Source organism: Trachemys scripta, chromosome 17 (assembly GCF_013100865.1).
Source record: "Trachemys scripta elegans isolate TJP31775 chromosome 17, CAS_Tse_1.0, whole genome shotgun sequence".
NCBI classification, from domain to species: Eukaryota; Metazoa; Chordata; order Testudines; family Emydidae; genus Trachemys; species Trachemys scripta.
The window spans coordinates 24,825,483-24,849,330 of record NC_048314.1 but is presented as its reverse complement, the minus strand read 5'-3'; the positions used below and the strand labels follow the sequence as shown (position 1 = coordinate 24,849,330).

Sequence of the window (23,848 nt, the reverse complement as noted above, 5' to 3'; positions counted from 1 at the left end):
AATGTGTTTTCATTTTCCCTTGAATCCTCTGCACTGTCGTGCCTAAGATGTAGGTTTTTCATGGTATCCCAGTTCAGAACCACTGGATGCCCCCAGCACACCCTGAAAGATAAATATATTTGTGTACATGGATGTCAGGCATAGGCACTAGGGATACACGATTTCTGACACCGGGGCACTGTAGTATTAAACAGTTCATCATTTATGTAAAGCACAGTGCTTGGATGCCTGTAGGAGGTGTGTCATAGGGTTCGCTCACCTTTAGGGTGCCTGCTCCTGGCTGCCCTGAGGATTAGCTCCATCCGGATCTGACGCCCCCTTCCTTTGTGGGCTCTCGCCGCAGCCCCCTTGCTGTCTGGGACACAGCATGCTTCCCTTTCGTGGCTCAGCCCTCCGGCCAGGTTAGTATCTGTGTTTCCCCTTCGGGGTAGCAAAGTCCCCCCAGACCAACTCTCCATCTGTCTTTCCAGGCCCTCCTCTAATGGAAGACAATGCCCCTTTCCGAGTGGTAGGTAGGGGAACCTGGGCTCGCCTGCTACCCGGGTTCCAGCACGGGGATCTTCCAGCCAGCAGCCACCATCTGTTTACTCCCAGACCAAGCTGGTAGTTTCCTCTGATGTCTAAAGTCCAAGGGAAGCATTTTTTTTACTTAAATACACCAGAGAAACTAATGCAAAAAAACTTGCAAAAGGGTCACCTCAACTGTGCTACCAAGGGAGAAGGCTACAGGTGCCTTGGGACTGAGCCAACTTTTGAACTCAAAACTCTGTGTTAAAAAGAACTGTAAGTTTCTGTTTGTGAGTACACCTCTCTGTGCAACTGCTACTTCTTCCCACCCCCCAACACCCACATCTGTGTGCGTGCGCACACACACTCACACACACAGGGCCTGCCATTTACCAACACTGCCCAAATTCTGCCCTTTCTCTACAGAACGAATGCTTTGGAAACCCGCAGCTATTCCCCTGGGTACCACCTGGCACATGTTTCAGATGCCAATCATGTGACTGTTTTTAGATTGGGTAAAATAAGAGATTTGTAGAACTGCTCCAAATCTTTCATTCAAGACTATTTTTCAGTGAAAAACCCTCAATCTTTTTTCCAAATGAAAAATTTCCTCTAAAAATTTCCTGTAATTAAAAATTATCAGGATTTTTTATTCTTGGTCTTGCATTTTTTTCATTTCCTCTTTTTCTCATTCTCCCCCCTCCCCTTTTCCTTAGTAAAAAATTGAAGAAGGAAAGGGGGCAAAAAGAATTAGGAAAAAAAAAAAAAAAAACAAGTGAAAGCCAAAGAAAATGCTGTGGAAAATGTCAGAAAAAAAGTGGAAACCAAAGAGGAAATATTTGAGAGAGAACGTTGCAAACAAATTTCGATCGTTTGTTGGTTCTAGATCCACAAGTAGCAAAGTGGAGCCTGTAATGGGAGTCGCTGCTTTATCCAATATTCACTGCTTGATGCACAAAAAGCCTCATTTGGGTGTCATGTTTACATTAAGCAACTGTTTAGAGCAGAAGCCCAGCCAGCTTGGTGGTGCATTCAGGAAATGTGAGAATCACTCTTTAAATCCAAGTCCTGGGGAGCTGGCTGCTGGTGCTATACAGTGACAGGAATTAACATGTGACAGTGACAGAAAATGGAAAAGGATGGCCCGGCAAATGCAGTTACAAGAAAAAGGCAAATTGATTTAGTGGACATATGAGTATTTTTGAGAGCGAAAGCTGGAGAGCTGCATGACATCTTCCCAGATACCCTGCGATTGCTTCTCTTAAGGAGATGTCATTCAGATTTTCCTGAACTAGCCTTTAAATTACCGTTCTATAAATAGACAGGGCACTAGCAGTATTTACAATATGAGCATCAGGTGAAAAACTACAGCTTCTGCAGCATGTGTTCCTCTCACCTTGCATCCGCCCCGCTGGAGGTTAACTCTTATTTCCATGTTAATGCCCTCTCAATTCCAATGACTGCCATTTGTCAAATTAACATTCATTTCAACAACCCAAAAGTGAGAGCTTTTAAACATTAATTCACAACGATGAGCTCTTCTCAGCACATTATTATGCTACTGTGATGAAACAAACTGCCTATGGAAAGATATAGATCCTACTAGAAATGTTGGCACTGCAGAGGAGAAAGGAAACGTATTACTGAGGCAGAGCTAATGTGGGCTCACTTGGGAGGTGGGGAATGAGGAGGGGCGGGGGAGTTGCAGAGGAGAGCTGTGGCATGTGTCTTGGTTAATATTCAGATAAGAAGACAAAACCAAACACTTTGGTTCAGGTCAGATGTTGTAAATCTCAGGGAACCGTTCCCCAGAGGGGACTCTCCACTTACATGAAGTTACTCGTGTGAGCAGGTGTTTGCAGGATCGGGGCCAAGCTATAACATGTTATCTCTGTGCATTGCTTATGGAACCACTGGTGTTTTGTTTCTCATCTAGTCCTCAGACAGTGCTCATGGTCTATTAATACCTAATGGACATTTTGCACCCTTAATGCATATGAGAGAAAAACCAAAATAAGGTTTGCTCCCAAACATGTGCCCCGAGAAAGGGAAGGGTCTCAGAACGGAACATTGGTCATGTTTAATGAACGTTGCCTTTTTCAACATCAGGCCCCTTAAATCAACACAATGCCTGCCGCCTCCTACCACCAGGAACATCCCTCCTCTGGGGCTCTGTCCATCCTAGGAGCACTCCCAGGAAAACATTTAACAAACACTGCCTAAAGAAAGGCAGGCACTACTTGTGCTCTAATCAGATTGTTTTAAATGCAAGAGATTAATATCAAAAACCTGGAATCTGTACTATTTTGGGTGTGCGTTAGTCCAGCTTTCAGTCTGTCTGAGCAATGTGCTGTCTCCGAGCCGTAAGACATATTAGGGGAAGGGCATTCCGATGACAATGGCTAGAGAGGAAGGCTGATGCTGGAGTCATGGTGCTTTGGGAGGGCAGACAAAAGCAGGAAGGGGACCAAGCAGTGAGCCCGACCCCAGGGACCCTACTTGCATGGGAAGCAGAGTTTTGCCCCAAGCGCACACAAGCATCTGTCCTTTAAAGGTAGCAAATCCCTAATGCCTACAGCTTCTTCATGTCCACTCCTGTTTCAATGTTCTCTGGGAACTGTTTACCTCCTGGGACAGAGTCACCGCCAGCGTGAATTGTGAGCATGCTGGGGCATAGCTCGTTGGATAGAGTCGTTCCATGCTGGCACCCCAGCGGGAGAGCTCTGAGTCTCCTGCCCACGTGGCCCACATGCTCGGCTGCAGTTCATACATTTTAACCATTTCTCCATTAAGAGGACCATGAACTAGACAAGCTGAAGAGAGTATTGTCCTGCTAATGGTTAGGCAGGCACGAAGCTCTCTGACCACTCAAGAATAGGGTGGCCAATTAATTGATCATTTTTTAAAAGTGCAACATAGTGTCCTACAGAGGTGCTTGCACCAGAATCTGCTCTTCTGAACTCTGTTGTGCTTACATTGAAAGCCCACGGCATTCAGTGAGATTCCACATGTCCTCGGCCCAGCCAGGCTGAGAGGGGTGCTCAGGATCTGACTTGTGACGACAGGCGTTTCCATTTCCTTTCCTTGGAGGTCTCGTTACCCTGCTGCCGAACTCCAACGGTCTCCCTGACTTCCCTTTTGCCCTAGCCTGGCCTCCTGGTCGCCATTCTTTCTGCTCCGGGCTAAAGGCGCATGGGAGAGCTCACTATTGCACCATTAGGTATTTCTTCCTTCTCAGCCTCAGAGTCCAGTGCGCTGCGCTGCTGGACCAGACGTGTGTCACGCGTCCGCGCAGCGTCTCTCCGCGGCGTCCCAATCCATGTCTCGCTTCCTGTTTTGACGAGTTGGGGGCGGGGTTAAAGTTTAATTTAGTTAAGAGATTAGCTACATTGATATGGTTCAAGTGTATTTTTCAGCCCAATAAGCAATGTGATGGGAAGGCGGTCGGCTAGCGATTCTGTCCTGGGCTGGGTTCGGATGGCAGCCCCCTGTGAGGTCTAGCTCCTGGCTGAGTGGCACTGTGGGAAATGCATGTTATTGCAGACTGATATGATATGAACAGGATTTCCCTTCAGATTGAAAAACAAAGATAATAAATTAGGAGCGGAGAATTTATAGGACTATTAAGGTTGTTTTTTCCTCTCCCGGATTAAACTCCACGCTCTGTGATTGGTACAATGTCAGCCGGTTGCTGGCACGCGCATTGCGGCCACGTCTGTTTTTAACTAAGCGTGTGCAAACAGGGCTGATCCCACTCAGCGTGAACGGACGTGCATGGGCTGTTGTGGTTCAGAAAGGAAATTGAACTTCAGACTCTTTAGAAGAAAAGAAATGCACCCAAGAGTCATTGATTAAAGGGTGTGGGTGAGAACCAGTTGTTTGATGACATTTCTTTTAGGGGCCTGTTCAGAACAGACAGACTGAGCATGCATCACAGTGCGATTGGGTAGCAGATTAGACAAAGCAAATTATCTGGGCTTTACTGGGGGCTTGGAAGGGTCTGAGATTCCAGCTTGGCATTAACCACCAATGTCAGAAAATGGGGAAACAGGCTGCTAAATAATCTCCCTTCATCTCAAACGTTCAGGCTGAGTGAGACCCTGAGACCAGCTTTAGGCCCAGTGGCCAAAGACAGCCTGCTGCCTGAAACCATGAGCTGAGCTCTAAGGCAGGGAAGGGCCAGGGCTAGGATGTGCTGGGCCTTTTCTGACTGCCTGCTTCCTTCAATAGCAGGTCGAGCTCTCCTACTTACCCTGGGCAGAACCTCTGGGGCAGTAAAAGGTGGTGAGTGATTTGGGACTCTGAAGGGCAGACCTTCTCTGCTTGCCTAGGACGGTAACCCTAGAGGAGACATGTTTTGCCCCAGTCCGTTTAAGTTTAGCTGTCACTCAAGTCCCATCAAAGCCTTTCCCAGTTATGTGTGGGCCTCTTCTTCGCATTGCTACCCACCCCGCACTGGGGCTGACACTGCAGCCAGTCCTACATCTGGTGTCCTGATTTTCCAGAAGGGTGCTCTCCCCAGATAAGCAGAGACAGACACCTACAACTCAACTGCATCAAGAATAATACATGGCTCCTAACTGAATACAAGGTTGTAATTCAATCAAGATGTTCTGCTGACACTGTAAACTGTGAGAGCGGTTCAAAGCGGCGTGTATAAATGCCAGCAAAACCCTGAGACTGAATTACAGCTGCCCTGTTGCGCCAGACACCAACAGGACTCAAAGGGACGGGGGGAGGGGAACAAAGTCCTCTTTGTTAAACTAATTATTTTAATACGTATACGGAAAGGAAGAGGAGGGAAGCCCCCTCTCCTTCCACTTGTTAAATATTTCAGTCGTGTTCTATTTAGAACATTTAAAAACCCACTGTTGTTCTAACCTGTTATGTGACGCAGTTAAATCTGACTATAAAATGGGAAAGGTTTGAAGTGTGTATGATATATTTCAGGGGGACTGGATGACTCAGGGGACTGGTAATGGAATACAGAGCCTTTCACCTCTAGAGCACTGGTTTGAATCCAAAAGTCATTACCATCTGGAGGCCATTTGGTTGCCAATATGAATTGAGTTTGGTCAGCCTCAGTCCAGTCCTAGTGGCCAGACAACAAAAACTCACCCACCTTGGCACTAACTGGCCTCTTTATTTGCAGGTTCAGCAGAAAGTTGAAAGGCAGACTGGGAATTGAGCTAGAACATTGGCGGGAGCCCTCGCGGTCAGGACCGGCGGTAGGTACCATGGCCAGGCATGACATGTGGGACGCTTGCGTTGCCACTGCCCAGGCCGTACTCACTCTTCACACTCACAAGCTGTCAGACGGCAATGGGTCTGACACGGGAGAAAACAGGCTGTGAGAGCCCGAGTGAAAGCAGGTCGCCTGATCTGGAGAAAGAAGAGTGGAACTAGCCCAAGAATATTCAAAATAACTCAGCAAGCCGCAGCCTAAGCCTGACCAGGGAATGGGCTGTTATCTGGCCCATCCCCCTTTAGCTCATCAGAAAAATGTGCAGAAAGACTCCCGTTTTCCATATGCGCTTATACCCAATCCATTAACCTGGGGGAACTTCTTCAGGAGAAGGAGCTGTTCTAAAAACTTGCGCATGGCCTTGTTGCTAAGGAAACCACTTCCTTTGTCTGCACGGCTTGTGCATAAGAGGTGCTGTGTTACTTGGACTCTGCCATCACAAAGAGAAGACCGGTGGCCAAATAAAAAAAACACCCCACGTTGCAAAAATGTTTATGGAGTAAAATACTAAAAGTATTTAAAGGCAGTAAGGAAATTTAAGGGCAGTAAGGAAAAGGAGGAAGTGGCTCGGTCATGACTCCAGGCATCAAATCGAACTGGCGAGAGTATCCTTCAAATAGAAATGAGATATTTATGGAGAATATGCAAGGCTTTGGGAAATGCAGTCACTCACCCTTCACATGGCATGTGTTATTTGGCCCTCCAGCCTCTCGTATCTTTGTCCATTTTATCAGCAATCTCTGATCTAGTTGCAGCACCAACACTGGCTATGTCAGTTGCTCAACTCACTATGTTCAATCAGTGAATTTCCCCAAAATGCTTGTATAATTGGGAGTATCCCAGGGAAGGTTTTTGGCCACTTGAACCTATCCAGGGAAACTGGACAATGTTAACAGTTATAATGTGCCAATAACTCTTGACATCAGGCACTGAAGCAGGCGACATCTGCTAACTGGAAATCCACATATCATCAAACGAGATCTGCTAACGCCCTGTAGGAAATTGTTCAGTAAAAGCCCAAACGACCATATGTAGCACTGCTCCTGGCCTGCTTCATTGATCGTTTGATTGACATAGATGCTCCATTGAACTGTTCCTTCAGCTGAGATACAAAGAGCCATGGGCGGTCAAAGGTCCTTGGTACAGCCTTGAGCAAAAGGAACCCCAGCTACCCACCAGAAAAATGACTACCTGAAAAACGAGATCTGGTCGCCCCTCACTTGAGTTGTATTTACAAATCACCCTCTAAGTCCATTAGAGATGAGTGTTTGCTGGAAAGAGGTATTTGGGAGCAAAACAAGTGGCATACTAAATACCATTGAAATGCATTACGTTTTCCACTAGAAAATCAAGAGCAATAGGTATGTCTGTTTCTTGCTCTCACCCACTGCAAACCAATTCTTTTGGTGATAAATAATAACTTTAATCTGTGACTCCTCTTGGCAAGATGCTTGACTGTAACTCTCCATTCGCGCTAATCCCAAGTTGCCCAACGTGTAGCAGTTTGACTATATTAAAAATCATAACTTCCAATTAAGACACTTTAATTTATTGAGAGAGGTGAAGGCCCAAGTAGCTTGCTGAGTATTTACAGGAGCTCATGTCTGGAATAACTGGACACCATTGTAAGACCTTTAAAGTGTTCTTCCTATGGGCTATAATGTTGATAAGGATGCACCTCATAGCTGGAGTGGACTAGGATGTGAACCAGTAGCATTATGGCCCTCTAAAAACATGTTCAGAAACTAGGATGTCCAGTTAGCACTCTCTATTGAGATTAATGGGAAAGTTTCCACCTCCATTGCTGCTCTGTTGTTTCAGTCTCTCCGGCTGTTGAGAAAGTCAGATAGCCGCACCTCGACGTTCCAGCAGAGGGGCTGGAAATGTTTCAGAGGGTGGTTGTTTGTTTTTTTCTAAATGGAAGCTCAAATTCTGTAGACCTCATCGAAAACTCAGGGAGGAACTCAAATCTGCAGCAAGCATTGATTTTCCATCTGGGTGCATTGCCATCAGCTCTGTCCATTAATTAGAATAATGCTAATTGTTATGGTGATAATGATTATATACACTACTTCATATTTACTGAGCTCTGAAATATTTAAAAGACGGCCCTACCAAAAACAATGTGTGTTATTTAGAGTTACTAACATTACACAGGACATTGATAAAATGTCCAACTTTTTATAAAAATCAAATATTTACATAAATGCAACTAAAATTGAACCTATGCTTATTGCTCTACATAAAATAATAATTCAATGAACTATCCAACTGAATGAAAAATGATATCCAATTATATATTTTTAAAAACAATTTATCCACCAATATTTTCTTTAAATGTGAATGTTACTTTTTCACTTAAACAATAAAAGTCTGGATGCATTTCAAAGAGGTGCCTTTTCTGTTGTTTCATTTCCTGGAGTCCTTGGCTCAAAAGGACATGAATAGAACACTATAAATAAAATAGTTACTTTAAGGATTTACAGCTGAGGATTTCTATGGAAACAAAATGAGGAGGAGATTTTGCATCAGTGTGGGGGTGGCAAATGGAAATGAAGAATACACACTGAAAACAGAAAAGAAAGTTTAGCTGCCGCATGACAAATGGTACCAGTGCAACACCCAGAGAGATGGAGGTTGTTCCTTTAATACCTCAAAGTCTGTTCTGGCTGGGGGCTCAGTGTTGTATTAGAATAACCACACCCTTTTACACAACAGGAGGTGAAGGGAAAGGGAGAGGAAAAGGAGTTCCAAGGAAGGACTTTGTCTGATCTAGCCAGATCACACTTGTATAGCTATTTGTATTGATATGTTCAAAAACAGCTTATTACAACACAGTCGATCTAGTCCAGTGGCCAGTGCCGAATGTTTCCTCAGGAGATGCAAGAAGTCCTTTTTACACTAGCCTTGCAATTATATAGACAGAAAAAAACTGAATATGGAAACTGACAAAAGACAAACCATGAAGACTTACTCCTGAAGTCTGTTCAGGCAATGGTCTAGTTCCTGGGCGTGGAGTGAGTTAGTTAAGCACGCTGCAGATAGCTTAGGTCCCTGTTGGCAATAATGTAGGGGCATTGTTGGAAACCGTCAACCACATGATGGATCATGGAAGGCTTAGGGTTCCAGAACTAGTCTGCCATCCTTTTACTAATTCAGGCAGAACAGAACTTACTGTTCAGGCCTGGGAGAGTTGTGCTTTTTCCAGGTATGTCGATCCCTGATAGGCTCCTCTGTGTTCCGCCATTTCTCCTTTAACAATTGGGCGTTCTTCCTTTGAGCTCTTCCTCCCCTGCACTGCTTGTCCCATTTCTTGCCCATGTTACTCTGACAGACCCATGCGTGTCAGTACAGTGGGGAGGCCACTGGGATGCATGACCAGGAGGCATCAGTATGCCAGAAACAAAGGCTCTGTCATCAGGTTTTCATAAATGGGAAATGGATTTCCAAGTCAGCCGGACCAAATGACTTGCATAACATAGGAAACAATTCAACAATCAACAAATCTTTCACCACTTAATGGGATTTTAGAAATTGAATTATCTCTTTAAGCGCTGACAATCCTAGCCTATCAATCAATTAGGGAATGCCAGACTCTAGAGGCTACAAATTCACTTAGCGTTAGCGTACTATTTTCTTTTTAAAACCCCCTAAATATTCCCTGCAGTGGTCAGGACGGTCTGACAGATGCTGCTCTGAACAGAGTGCCACCAGGCTCTCAGGCCATTTCAGTAACCAGATGAAAAACATCTGCCACTTCAGGGTAGAGCAGCTTAGCTCCGGTTCCAACGGCGGATGGAAAACCTGCGCCTCTCAATCTCTCAGAACTGCGGCTGGGACGTTTGTCTGGCGGGACACAAGCAATGCAGCGCACCTGCCCCAGCACTGAGGGGAAAACTTCCACGTGTGACAATTCAGCTTTGGAGGCAGCAGCTATGCAGTAGATACTAAGCTGTACTATATTCTGTGGGACTCTTCTGTAGGCCACTTGCCCACCGCAGGCCAGAGTGAACTCCCATCTAGCAAGTGTTTGGTGGCCTGTGCAAAATGATGTGAGTGGTCTCAATCAAAGAGACCAGTCCCGCCTCCCAGAAAACACTACCATCCTTGATATAAACTTGTTCCCATGTTGGCAGTCCCAGCAGAGAGGCCCAGGCTGAATGGGCCAGAAATAGAAGCCAAGTCTCCCAGCCACCTGTCTAGTGCCTTAGCCACTGGCTGCAACATGGCTTTTTATGTGAGGAAATCACGTGTGAAATGTAAAAACACAAATTCTCCACGTTGTGACGGGCACGCCCCCCATTCCCCCTGAGCACTTTACTCACTGCCCGCTGCAGAACTATGATGGCATGTCTGCCTCAGTTTCCCCTTATGGGCTATCAATATGTTCTCTGTGGCTTTTATATAGTGAACAATGCCCATTCTCAGGGGGTCTAGTTTATTTACTCATCAGCCAAATGGGATATTCAAACAAGCCTTCACACCAGAGCCCTGGCTGGGAGACACAAGCTAATCTTAGTCAGTGTGCCCTCACCTGAGGCCGCCCTTCTCCTGCACCAGACTCTTCACCTAGGACCTTTTTCTGGAGTCAGGCCTCCCACCATCACCGGGGGAAGGGTTCCTTCTCTGGACTCGGGGTTCTCGTGGAAGTCAAACCACTGCAGCTGCTCTCAGCAGTATATAGTCCCCTGGACTCCTTGCCTCCTGCTGGCTCTGGGTCTCCATAGGAGTTTCCTCTCCTAGCCCTTTTGTAATCTGCTCCCTCCAGGTCCCCTTGTCTGGTGAGCTCTGTCCTGCTTCGCTGAGAAGTCCCTCTCCTCAGCAGCTTCCTTTCCGTCTTCTGGGGCCCCCAACTGAGCTCTTCTAAGCATTTTCTTCGGCCCAGATGCTCCGTACCTAATGAACTGCTGCCCAGCTACTCAGGTAATAATGATGCACAGGTGTTGGTGTTGGCACCTTCTCAATGGCAGAGCCTGTCACATGTAGGCTGAGTGCCCGACCCCCTCAGCAGGCCAGCTCCTCCCCCACACCCCCACGAGCACCAGATCGAACCAAAGCAGAACTCTCATCCTGTCCACTCCTGTGTTTTGTGTTTCTGTCGCTGGCAGGTCTTGTTATTTCTCTTAGGCCTGTCTGGGAAGAGGAGTGTGCACCGCAGAGCACGGTACATTCTGCACTTCAACGGTGTCCTGCAAACAAAAACAAACGTTTGTAATGAAACGTGTTGTCTGGCCTTTAATTATCTGTGTTGTGGAATCTCTGCAGCTAAAAGGCCTCTCTGCACCTTGATAATTTGTATTCACCTGGCTATTGTGGAGCAGGGTCGGTAGTTAATAGCTGGACAGGACGATGAGCTCTGGTTTCAGCAGGGGACAATGAGGGAAAAGCACAACTCCCTTGTTTCTAACAGCTGGACAAATCTGAGAGGGGAATTCACCCTGAGCTCATGACTTTGTCTCACTGGTTATTGGATATCGTCTTTTTGATAACTTTTGTTTAGATTTATGCAATTTTCCCCTACCCCCTAACTTTGTATTAATGCAGGAGGTGAAGCTTACGTTATTGATGGTATATACGGTCAGGTATTCACAGATGAAAGGTTAGTTTATTAATCCACCAGGAGACCTTATGAAAAACAAATTCAGGTAAACAACATATTTTTCCTGACTGTTTTTCAAAATGTAAAGCAGGGATACTGCTCTCTGAGTTTTCCTTTGATGTATTTCCATTGCACTGTGATATTACATTCTTCAAAAAAGAGAAATTGCTTTTTGTACCACACTCTTGAAAAAAATAGAGAAATCTAATTGAATATCCTCCCATATATGCTGAGTATCATCTGTTCGCCAGTTATGAATGTTCTTGGAGAGTTACTAAAACATGTGGTTAGATATATTTGAAAGACATTTCTCTGTTAAGGGACTTATCATATCAATGCTGTATCATTTTCTTTTTGTACTTGAAACAGTCGGTATCTGACATCACCTGCTCTCCTTATTCACTTCCCCTCTCCCACCAATCCAGCCCACTCCAGCCAGACCCACAGCATTTTTCCACTTGCTGCAAGAGGTTCCTCTTACCATGGATCTTAGCCTGCTAATCCAGGTCTGGGGCAGGGGGCAAATGCTACTCTGAGTCAACCTTCCTGCATTGCCTCTCCGTGGGAAAAACCGGGGGACAATGCACCCTTGTTGGAGCTGGCACTGAAGCCTTTAGTCACCCAGGCCTGCCCTTGATGCCTGACCCAATGTTACTGTTAGACTTCTTCTCAGGTGGGAACATGTCAGATCTGTAATCAAGAAATAGGGGGACAATGCATCCTGTTAACTGCAGAGGCAATCCCCAGCCGCCCCGGGGAACTGACAAACCAGGACAAGGAGATGCTGGGAGCCTCCCTATATTTTAAACATTCCTGACCAAAAGGTGGAAGAATTAACTGCATTGTTTAAGATCTGATTATTGCTACTTCCTAGACCTGTTCTTTATAAGAGGAATTGATCTTGAATGTACATTTCTAGTGAAATCCTCGTGCAATACTCTTTGCTGAGTAAATGAATGATTGTTATCTGTTTATAGACGAGCCAACAAATGCTTTACCTGGAAGGGCAACGCCATCCATTTAGTGCTCACCCTGCTGGACTCTTAGGGAAATTGCAACAGCAGTAATAGCTTTTGAATGAGATTCTGAGTCTTAGCGGTCACTTGAGTAATTGGTTAACCCTTACTTTTTTTTTGGGGGGGGGGTTGTTTTTGTTTTGTTTTAACTTAACCTCTGATAAGCTCTGGAAAGGAGACAGAAATCACTGTGCCCTTTGTGTGACCACTGGAACTTGATTAAGCACTGAACTTTAATTAATTGACTGACGTGAAGTAATAAGGTTGGCCAATTCACTTTGCCCAACAACGAACTGAATAGTTGATTTACATCATGCTGTCGGTGTAAGTTCTGCCATTATATAAATAGCTGCTCTCCACTACTGTACGATCAATCAGCCTAAGCATAAACCAGTGCTATCAGCCGGGAGCTGAACCAGCATAAGCGCGGCTCTCTTCACCAGGCCTCTCCAAGGCCTGACAGTAGTTTCTTGAGTTCCTGAACTGAAACACTGATTACGGCAAGCGCTGGCCAAGCAGGAGCATAAGGCGGCAAGTGATGCTTCTAGAGCCCCATCCAGTTCCATTCCAATCAATGGGAACTTTATGATTTGCAATGGTGAAACTGACTTTGGTGGGTGTTAGATAGGGCCGTTACTCTCTCCACGCTCAGTCTATGCTCTCTGTGTCTCTGAGAAATCAAACAGGCAGACAGTATACCACACACTGCCAGTATCTAAAGAGAGATTTCCAAGAGTGTCTGATTTTCCATTAGTAATAGACAATTATTGGCATTTCTCTGCCGGCCGTTGTGGCCACATTCCAATTGTCAGCGTTCCATCCAGCTCAGTGACTCCCACCTGGCATCCACGCCATTAAAGGTTACGAGGTAAATCCCCTCCACCTGGAGCTTGTCATCGCTGCACTGCAGTGACCAGGGGAACAATCACGGCAACATGTTTCCCAACGGAAACTCGGATCAAAGCACCAGGGTGGAACACTCAGAGCAAATACTCCCAGCTGCTTCTCTTCTCCTGAGCCCATCTTTGGCTCTTTAAATTGATTGGCACTTTCTATTTGAGGAAAAATGAGTTCTTAAAATTGAAATACTGGCTATTGTTATGGTAATATGTGGAGGCTGCCGAAGGAGAGATTTTCAGATACAAAAAAGGTTAGTTTAAATCAAGCAGCTGATAGGTTAGTCTATATAGAGTACTCAGGCCTAATGAGTTCAGAGGTATATATGTATTGAGTCTGGCCTTCTTAATCCTGTTGATTCAAGTTGTAGGTGCAGGTAATAACCAAGATAACCTGAGGCTTCTGAGATCATTACTGCATTATCACGTTTTGTATACAATATTTTCAGCCTCATTTAGAATGTCAGCCTTTATAAAATGCTTCCTAACATTAAGGGACCTTCTATACATCCATCCATACACACACACACACAAACTAGACAGCACACTTGTCATCCAAACAGTGTGCAAAGAGAAAGTACAGTAAGTATATTTTAAACACACTATCAGGATGTGGTGCTAAACAGAAGATTTATGAATAATGTAACAACAAATGTACCAAACCCATATTAGGCGAACAGAGTGACTGATTCCCAACATATGTTATTGATCTTCTCTCATCTTTACCTGAAATTAGTAATTCAGAATCCACACCTTTATTTGGAAAATAATAGTACTTGCAGAATTATAAAAATTTAATATGCTCCTAGTAAAATGAAAAATGAGAGGTTACGATATTGTCTAACACTTTCAAATGTGTTTATTAATTCATGTTTTAAATCATAAGTTTCATTCTGCAGGAGAGTCATATACAGCAATAAGCAAGTTTTAAAATATTAATGAATAAACAATATTTCTGTATTGAAATATAACATGCTTCTTTGAACAATGTACCACCAGTAATAAATCAAAACCAGCAGAAAATTGCATTTCATATTTAATACAACTTGAACTCTGCCTTTTTATAAATTATATCTTTTTTGTTTAATTGGCGTCAGTTCAGATCTAGCAGATTGCTAATAAAATTCTGGATTTCCATATTTAATGATGCGTGCTCTTTATGCTGAATTTTACCAGAAAAAAAAATGCAGCCTTGTATTTTTCTAATAGCATTAATAGGTGATCTCGTATCATGAAAAACAGCCCCTTTTCATTTTCCTGAAGCCTAATTTGGGCTCTCAGATAAGTCATGGGAGAGGGGGAAGCAGTGCGTTCTCTCACTGACAAGAGCCCAGCACATGGGCCTGCCGTGCTTTGCCAGTATTATCTTCTCCGGTGTGCGTTTGTGTTGTCATCTCAATGTTCCACAACCTTCTAATTTGCATAATACCCCTTGACCAAAGAAAACCGTTCCTTGTGGGAGGCTTTTCATTTCATGGACTCCCAAACACAGGGGGTTTTGACATTCCTGGTGGCCCTGAGCCAAGGAATGTAGGTATATTCCATTCTTAGATCTGTGATCTTTCTCGGGAAAAGGTCATAATCAATCTGGCAGCTGCTTTTGCTGGGCTAGACTCTGAATGGGTTGTGTGCGCTAAATGGAGAACAGATGTACAGCAGGTAACTAATCCAGAACAGCCAGCGAGCAGGCAGGACTTCTCAAGGCTTTCTAGACAGCGGAAGGGGGGTGTCTGACCACGCTTTTATCTCCCACGCCCTCCTCTGTACAATTCCTTCCCTGGAAAGTTGCCACCCCTTAAGCCCCAAAGAACAGACATGCTGAATTTTGTCTGAAGTTATTTTCTTGACTCTCACGTTTGCCATGCACAAGGGGTGCACCTCTCCACCCTACCCAAAAACCTCCTTGGTGGAGAAGCTGCAGCTCCCAAAGTCATTAGCTCCAGTGGGAGTAAGTACTGTGGGACTGGGCCCAAAGACACTGCTTCTCTCCTGTGCCCATGGCACGTCCCCCTGGCCCCCCATCATACCTTGGGCATTTAGCAGGATGAATTGCTGCTTGGCAGCAGCTGGAAATCTCCCATATACTGTGACGGGGGCCAGATGGACCATGAGCCAGTGCTGTGGGCCAGGTGTGCCCTGGGAGACGAGGCGTTAAGCCTGGGTGCTCAAATCCCAAGGGACAGAAGGGTTCTCTTCCGCTCCTTTTACAGCCCTTCCTAGACCTGTGCAGCACGCACCAGACCCTCTCCAGTGAGTCTCCGAAAGACGTCATTAGTGCTGGAAAGTCTGATCACGTGTACCACTGTGGAATTGTGAATTTTGGAATTATGAAAGATAGGGGAGCCAACATTCAAATCTTTACAAGATGCCTGTGTAAGTAATGCACATTAGCAAGGTACTCCGAGTATTTCCTAGTTATTCCCTGTACTGACAGACTGTGATAACATTTAGTCACCTGCAAAGGGAAAACAAGATTTGAATGGTGACCAGTGATGGAGTAATTAAAAAAAAAAAAAAAAAAACTTGTAGCAGACACTGCTTATCAATGAGGTATAATGTAGATAATGATAGAAATTAGAGCCAAAAAAGACTTGCAGTGTAAGTTCGTTTCATCCATGCCTCCCAGACACACGTGCAACTGTCTTTTGCAGTATTTTGTTCAAGCTGTTTTAAAGTGATGATTCAAGTGAAAGGGTTCACTAGCATATAACATACGTGTGTGTGTGTGAGAGAGAGAGGGAGTGGTATGTACACATATATACATGTGTGTATGTATATTTACATGCAGATTGGTAGCCACAGATTTGACTGAAATTAATTGATTTTAATTAGCCCGTGTAAAGCGAACTCTTAAATTTGTTGCCGCATGAGGGTTTTGGCAGTCTCAAATAAATTAATCCTTTTTATTATATCAGTGACAGGGAGATGATCAAATAGCCTTTGATACAGATTTGGGGACTTATCACCTAGTAGCACTCTGATATGCTTGAACTTTTTTTTCCCTGCTGCTGCTGCTGGAGGCAAGAATGAGGCTACAAATGGCATTTGCTTCAGAACCTGTTCACAAATGAAACTGGGGATTTAGCAACAAATGAAACAAGTATGTGAGGGAAACTTTGAAGAAAAGTTTCTATTTGTTGCAAAAGTAGAATTTTCTATGGCTGGGGGGAGGGAGCAACTGGCAATAAGACTCATTGTTAAATCATAGACTCATGGAAACACAGGGCTGGAAGGGACCGCAAGAACTCAAGTCCCGCCCGCTGCGCTGAGGCAGGACCAAGTAAACCTCATCCACCATTGTCTGACCTTCTTCGAAACCCCCAGTGAAGAGGAGTTCACAACCTCACTTGGAAGCCTGTTCCAGATTGTAACTACACTTAGAGTTAGAAAATTTTTCCTAATATCTAATTTAAATCTTAAATTCTTAAGCAGATTAAGACCATTGCTTCATTGTACTTGGCGAACAATTGATCACTGTCCTGCAATAAGGAATAGAATCTTGAGTTTTCAGACATGAAAACTAGCAGAGTCTGACTGTCTTGGGGGCCAAAAAGGCACATTAAGTAACTGACCATCCGAACCCGCTGATCTGAAAGGTATTTGTTTGTATGCTAAGAATCAAACCCTCCTATCCAAGGCCTTTAAACTAGAAGTCACAGAGGCCAGAATTTGCACTGTTCCTTGTGAATAAGTGCATTGCAAACATCCTTTTGAGGTCTTCAACCAGCTCCCTCTCACAACCAATTTGCAGCTGAAATGAATAAATACTGCTTTGCATGTAGGCACAGAGAAATGCCCGCCAACATCAGCCATCCTGTAGCCACTCCAAGCTCACCCTCCCAACAGCATAGCTTTCCCTTAGGGTGACCAGCTGTCCCAATTTTATAGGGACAGTCCTGATCTGGGAGGCTTTGTCTTATATAGGCTCCTATTACTCCCCATCCCCATCCCGATTTTTTACACTTGCTATCTGGTCACCGGCCCAGCAAGACGCGAAGCCCAGAGGAGTGCCTGGTCCCTTTGTAGGCCGCATTGTGAAAACAGGCTCAGCCACTCACAGCAGTGCCGCCCCACAGAGATGTTCTGGAAGTGGTGCCCTGCATTGTCCTTTAGGCGCCAGCTCCCAGAGGTGGTGCCTGAAGGCCACCTGCCTCTGCTATGAACACAAGCTGAAGGCTCATCTCTCTTCAGCTGCTCTTGTACAAGATGGAATTATAGCTATACAGATCGCATTCCAGTGGCTTTTTGTTTATGAGCTGGAAACACCATAGCTAAACGCGGTATGGTCTTTCCCCTGCCTTCTGTCACCCATCAGCACACACTGAGTGCCGTAGGAGCCGCTGTGGCATTTGTAGCTTTGCTGTAGCAGAGACATTCAGCTGATGAGCGTGTCCCACAATCTCAAACTGCCCCCCTCTTCTTTCTCAGTGCTAGGAGCCCGAACTGTTCTCTGACCAGCTGGCACAACTTCTGGGTCCCCCTGGCCCCCCGCCGCACATCTGTGCTGAGTCAGGTGCAACCAGTAGGAAAATCAAAACAGAAAATGTGGGGAAAGCATAAAATTGTATTTCAGGTCAAAATAAATCCCCTGCTGGCTGTCGCAGTGTCGTTTGTTAATTAACTCTGAAAATGAACACCCTCACTTTAATAACATGGCACCGCAGCTGCCACAGGCTCGCCAGCCTGCTGTCCTGGCGCTGCCAAGCCAGCTCCAGCCAGCTGCACCGCACACGGGACCTTGACCGGGGACGCCACAGCATGGCCCAGGGACAGAGCCCTCAGCACCGCAGGGACATGGGCCCCCTGTGTGTTCTGAGCTGGGGGGCACCCGTGGGAAATCCAGTGCCCCGAGGAAGGGAGAAAAGAAAATCTGTTTCTAACGGCGCGAGAAAAGCTCAATTTAAATTGGACACGCCCCCCCCCATGTGTGCTGGGGGGGGTCTCCCCCAGCAGAGGAAGAACATGAACCAAGCAGTGTTACCTTTTAATTCACTCCCCCACCTGTGGGGCTCCCCAGCCCTACCCAGGCCACCATCACTCCTGGCAATAAGGACAAGGACAAGGTGCTGTGTGAGTCTTGGTGAGGGCTGGGGATTTGTCTTCTGCAGCTGACGCTTCCCTCCAGGCTTGAGCTTGCTGTAGGTGCACACAAAAACGCGTGCACTGTGCTGTAGATTAGGTGGGGAGGACGGTACGCTTCAATCCCAGGAATGGGTGTCTGGAGCGAAGGTTCAGAGAGCTTAGGGGAGCCACATCTTCCATACAGCAACGCTATTCATCAGCCACAGCTCAGCAAGGCACCCCACTTTCGTCCTGCAAATAGCTCGCCATCTCCTGCAGGGTTTTGCTCTCTGAAGAGTGAGACCAAAGATTTCCCTGCCTAGCGAGGCTGGGTAACGACACCCATACTACAGCACTCTGGGTAGAGCTGCTCCAGGGGTACACTCCTTGTCCTTGGGGCTGTACTAGAGCCCATTGCAGGTGTGTACTAGAAGCCGGTTCAGGCTACTCTCCTGCTCCCATTCCAGGTGAGCAATGCTGTATGCTTCACTTTTCATCTGCCACTAGCGTGCGCTCGACGGGAGCCCCCTACTGGCCTGCCTCTAGCGTGCTCGACGGGAGCCCCCTACTGGTCTGTCTATAGCGCGCTCGACGGGAGCCCCCTACTGGTCTGTCTCTAGCGCGCTCGACGGGAGCCCCCTACTGGCCTGCCTCTAGCGTGCGATAGATGGGAGCTCCTGTCTGGCCTAAGACTTCTTGTCCAACCTCCTAAGTTGCAGAGAATGTCACTGAGCTGGCCAGTGGGCCCTGAGCAGTAGCTGTTGCCTTACTATTCCAGTCACTTTGCAAGCCAGCAGCATCTTTCCTCTGTAGCATGTCACATGCTTAGTTAGGGGCCAGGAACAAGTTTACATTACAGAGCTCTGACGAGCCAAATGGATGGAGAACATAAAACCTGCTGTAAAAATTAGAACTGACTGCTCAGTATGCAGCACCCATTGTCCCTCAGCAAAAAGCACAGGCACCCTTACTCCACCAGCACTGCCATCCAAGCCCTGGCTCTGCCCCTGAAAGTCAGTCGCAGTGCACAGACCCGCCAGCTCGTCCTCAACCACCTGCGAAAGGCTAACTGGATGGGAATCCTGCTATGATACGGTAATATAATATATTATTAGACTAATAAAATACTAATATGATACAGGAATGGGAAGCATATCATAACTCCTCTGTGGCTAATACAATGCAAGCAATAAATCACTCCCAAGGCTTAACCTTAACAATTGTATAGTGCATTGTGTGTCATGCGGAGAACTCTGAGCTGAGGGTTCACTTTTCTTCACAGTCCATATGGCAGTGACATTAAAGCTAATGAAATAAAATAAAATTTGCCAATCTTTGAAGAATTCCAGTCTTTAAAAAGATGTATTTTTATTAACACAAACTGAAAACATTTCCTGTTAGTTGGAGTTATTTGTATCACGGTGGCAATACATGGCCTAAATATCGGCATCAGCAGCTTAGAGCTGACACTCCCATGTTGCATTTGCAAGCCACACCAGTTCAGGGTAATGCTGTGAATTTCAGCCCCGGCATGTTTAATGCCATCACTGGAGCTGTGTGGCTTTTAAATGGCAGTTAGTCTCCAGCAGTTTAATGCTCAGGTTCACAGTGTCTGCAGCACTTCTCCGGCTAAACCAGCCCCATGTTTCCTCCTGGCTGGACTCCCTTGGATTCCCTGCCTCGGCCCTTTCTGGACAGAGCAGCCCTCACCGCGGCTGAGGTCAGAGACACAGGGAGCCGTGGGCCGGGAGTTTGAGGTCTAAACAGCCAAAGCAGAAAAATCATTTGCTGCTTTGATTTTGGCACATAAATGTTTGTTGTGTTTTCCTTCCTGCTGTATGTGGAAAGTCTGCAACTGCTACTCAAGGCACTCTGCAAGTCGTAAACACTGCAAGGAACACTTGAACTCTCTCTCTCCAAGAGCTAAGTAGCTTGTAAGAGAGCTCCATGTAAACGTCCTCAAACATGTCGCCCTGGCTGCTGGGGCCGCTTCACAAATCCTCTTATAAGACACTCAGGGCTCCTAAGCACTTCTTCAGTGCATTGCCCTGGCCGTGCGCTCTTCCTCCTCCTGTAGGTTACCTCAGGAACCAGCATCAACCTTCAGGGACCTCCTCCGCTGGCAATCAGACTCCTGCTGCTTCTGCTCGTCCTCCAGAGGGTCTGACTGCCGGCTGGGCTTTCCAAAGCACCTACGTGATTCAGCAGCTTGCACAGTGTGGCCTAGTGGATGGGCACAGGACTAGCACTGAGCATACCTAGGCTAGTTCAGACTCTGCCCCTGCGACCGCTGGGCGACCTTGGGCAAGTCACTGCCCTGCTAGGTGGCTCAGTTTCCCAATTTGCAAAATGGGGTTAATGATCCTGCCCTCCTTCTGCAACGCACTTTGGGATCGGCTGGTGGGACGTGCTGTGTAAGAGCCAGGAGGTTTAGTATTATTATTAAGTTACATAGACCCCTTTGAAAATCTCAGCCTGAGTGTCACTCTGCAAGACCCCAGTACAAAGCAAATTGGCTGCAAAATGATCATCCCAGCGGAATATTAGGGTTAGGGTATGTCCATCTCCAGCTCAAGACATGAGGGCCTGATTCGCATTATACTAGTGCCCCTTTTCAATGCCATGACAGCACAAAGGGGCCCTCAAGCAGGGAATGCCCACTAGCATTCCCAAGTGATGGCCACCAGGCACTGATGAGACAATACTCCAAAGCCATTTTGGTTAGAATAACTATCATTACTATGGACAGGTAAGAACCTGGACAAATGGCCTTAAGATGTAACTGCTAAACAGCACCACTTCTGGGGAGCAAAGGAAGCCCTTCACCCCACACTCAGAGTACACGGCCCATAGCACCCGAGAGGACCTCACTGCTGATCAGAAAACTCAGCTCAGTGTACAGGACCAATAAGCTTTGGCCGAATTCTTACCAAAGTGATTGTTACTCAGTTAGGCTTAGCCCAGCTCTTTCAGCATTTAGCTACTAGGAAAAACACCAGACCATCCAAAGGCCTTAGTCTCATACTGGTCCTTTCAGGAAACCTTTCTGATGTGTGAGCAATCCTCAAGGATAACATTTGTATTATTTGCCATGTAACCACGTGACTGTTCTCCAGTATAAGGAAAGGCCAAATTGCACTTGTAATTCAAAGGACCCACAGCCTTAATGTTGTAAAGAAGCACTCTAATGATGCCCGATGGGCACAGGGCATGCAAGTGCGGCCCAAAGGTTGTTGATGGCCTTCCTATGAACCTCATCAGTATATGACAGGTTTTTGCCTGTGGCCAGCAACGATGTGATCAAGATGAGGGACGTCTGTGTGTTCGTTATGCTGCCTGAGCCTCCGCTGACACACTTTACATTTCAAATACTATTTCCATTGAGTTCTAGTAGGAACACAAGAGCGTGTGGCGTTTGAGAGCTCCATTAGCACATGTATATTGTTTTGTTCTATTTCTTCGGCACACAGGAGGTCTTCTGAGGTCTACAGACCCCCTTGCTCCAACGTTGATTAATTGGTAACGAATGCTTTGCAGAGGACGGTATTTACTTATTTATTTAAATGAGCCCTCTGTAGCCAAAGCAGCAATTGTGATTTCTAAAACTGATGAAGAGTGCACCAGTAATTGTGCATGTGTGATAAATAAACACAAAAGTTGTGTTGACTGATGCACACGGGTGTCTGGAACAATGAGGAAGATAAATTGTGTTCACTGTGTTTTAGGGAGGAAACAAAGATACGTCACAAAATTACTTAGCACAGGGACAGTTGATAAGAAAAGCTGACCCACAAGCTAATTGAATCATGCAAATAATCATTTAGCTGCCAAATCAACACCTATGGGCACAAGCAGCTGACTGAAAAGTAAATGTGATAGTCAACTATTTTACAGAGTTTGCATCTGCACTGCACCAATTTAGGATGAATCGTTGTGCTAGTTATACCTTCTTTTGCCTAGATACACTAATTGAAATAGTAAGGTAGTTCTATTTATCAGAGATCATTTGGCGCAAGTGGTTAATGTTAATTTGATTTCCTGTGAGTCAATTTCCTTTGGATATAGTAAATAGGCTATTACCTGTTATTGACCTTTACTTTATTAACAATTTTTTTTGGAAAGACTATATATATATATATTAAAAAAACCTGCTCATTTTAAGTCTTTATTATAAAGAAAAATATTTTTATAATCAAATTGCAGTTGTTAGCAGAGGTTATATTTTAAAAATTAATGCTAAATAAAGACCATCATTGAGAGTAAATAAGATGTTGCTTTTTAAAGTTAGTCTAAAAGATTTCCCCTTTCATGATCCTCGACGTGAACTGCCTGTTCCAGAACAGAGCAGCGTAGGAATAAAGCCTAGAGATGAAATGGTAAGTCTCTGGTTATGAAATCTTTGACTACAAAGATGTGGCTATCTATCAGGATGTACTCCACCTAGAATTTCAACTGTCTTTCAGGCAAGAGTGCACCACTAGCTCTTTGTATTTAAGAAATGCTGAACTCCTGTTTTATGAACACTCCTTCGTACATCTCTGCCTTTACCTTTGCTGGCTGACTCAAACTGAGCAGGAAGAAATTACATCAACATTTGATCATGAAAGCAAAAAGTTTATTCATGTTTGAAACTACATATAACTACCACGAGGAAGACTTTTCAATCCAGGGTGTAATCCAGTTAGAAAGTAACACGAAACGTTTTAATACATTAGAATCACTGCCACAAATTATTTTCATGACTCAATCAGTTTCAGAATCGCATACAATACAAAAGAGAGAAAGAAAGGGCCCCCTGTTATACAGGGCGAAATATACAGTACTGAATACTGAAATCTGTATGCATTACAATTAGTTGTTGTTTTTTGCGTGGATTAGTAACAAGATGAAGAACATTCAAAATGTTTCTCAGTATTTACAACAGTTTTACTGTTTTGTGTTAAACCTAAGACCCAATGTTTCCACTTTAGCTTTTTAAAAGTTGCAAATGCAACCCTGATTTTTTTTTTTTAAAAGATTACAATGTACATTACATTTCATGAGGGGAAACAAAGGGTTAATTACAAGATGCAAAAAGATAAGAAAGAGACAAACTACAGCGTGAGTATTGTTCAGAGGTAGTAAGTGAGCACTCTAAGCTACAGAACATGTTGAAATTCTATTGGTTTGTATGAGTTCGCATGAGGTAATAAAGCTGTGTTTTGATTGGTGAGATGTATAAATACTCTTTTGCTACACTATATACAACACTCCATACAATGGTGCCTTCCTTGTTTTTGTTGTTGTTACCAAGAGGATGTAGCAAGTCTTGGCAAATCCGTGTGCAGCACCTAGCTCGTACTGTAAAACCCCAGATCTTGGCTTCCACAAAAATAAGCAGCAAGTATCTTCATCTCTTAGAACAATTTATGTCCATTATTGAAATACAGAGAGTAGATGCTGGTGCTCCCAGTTTCCAATCTAATTTATAAAACAATAGATCACAACAAAAATGTGACGAATAAGGATTCTTAAACACAACCAT

The 23,848-nt window shown here is 45.1% G+C and overlaps 1 protein-coding gene across 5 annotated transcripts in view; it reads right to left on the bottom strand.

Annotated features, from left to right (window-relative positions):
• Positions 1–22,918: 22,918 nt before the first annotated feature.
• Positions 22,919–23,848, bottom strand: part of PBX3 (PBX homeobox 3) — a 157,456-nt gene continuing 156,526 nt past the window's right edge. For all 5 annotated transcript variants that reach the window (XM_034793483.1, XM_034793482.1, XM_034793481.1 and 2 more), the window contains one exon: positions 22,919–23,848. This exon is cut by the window's right edge and continues 601 nt beyond it. The gene's annotated coding sequence lies outside the window, so the exon portion shown is untranslated.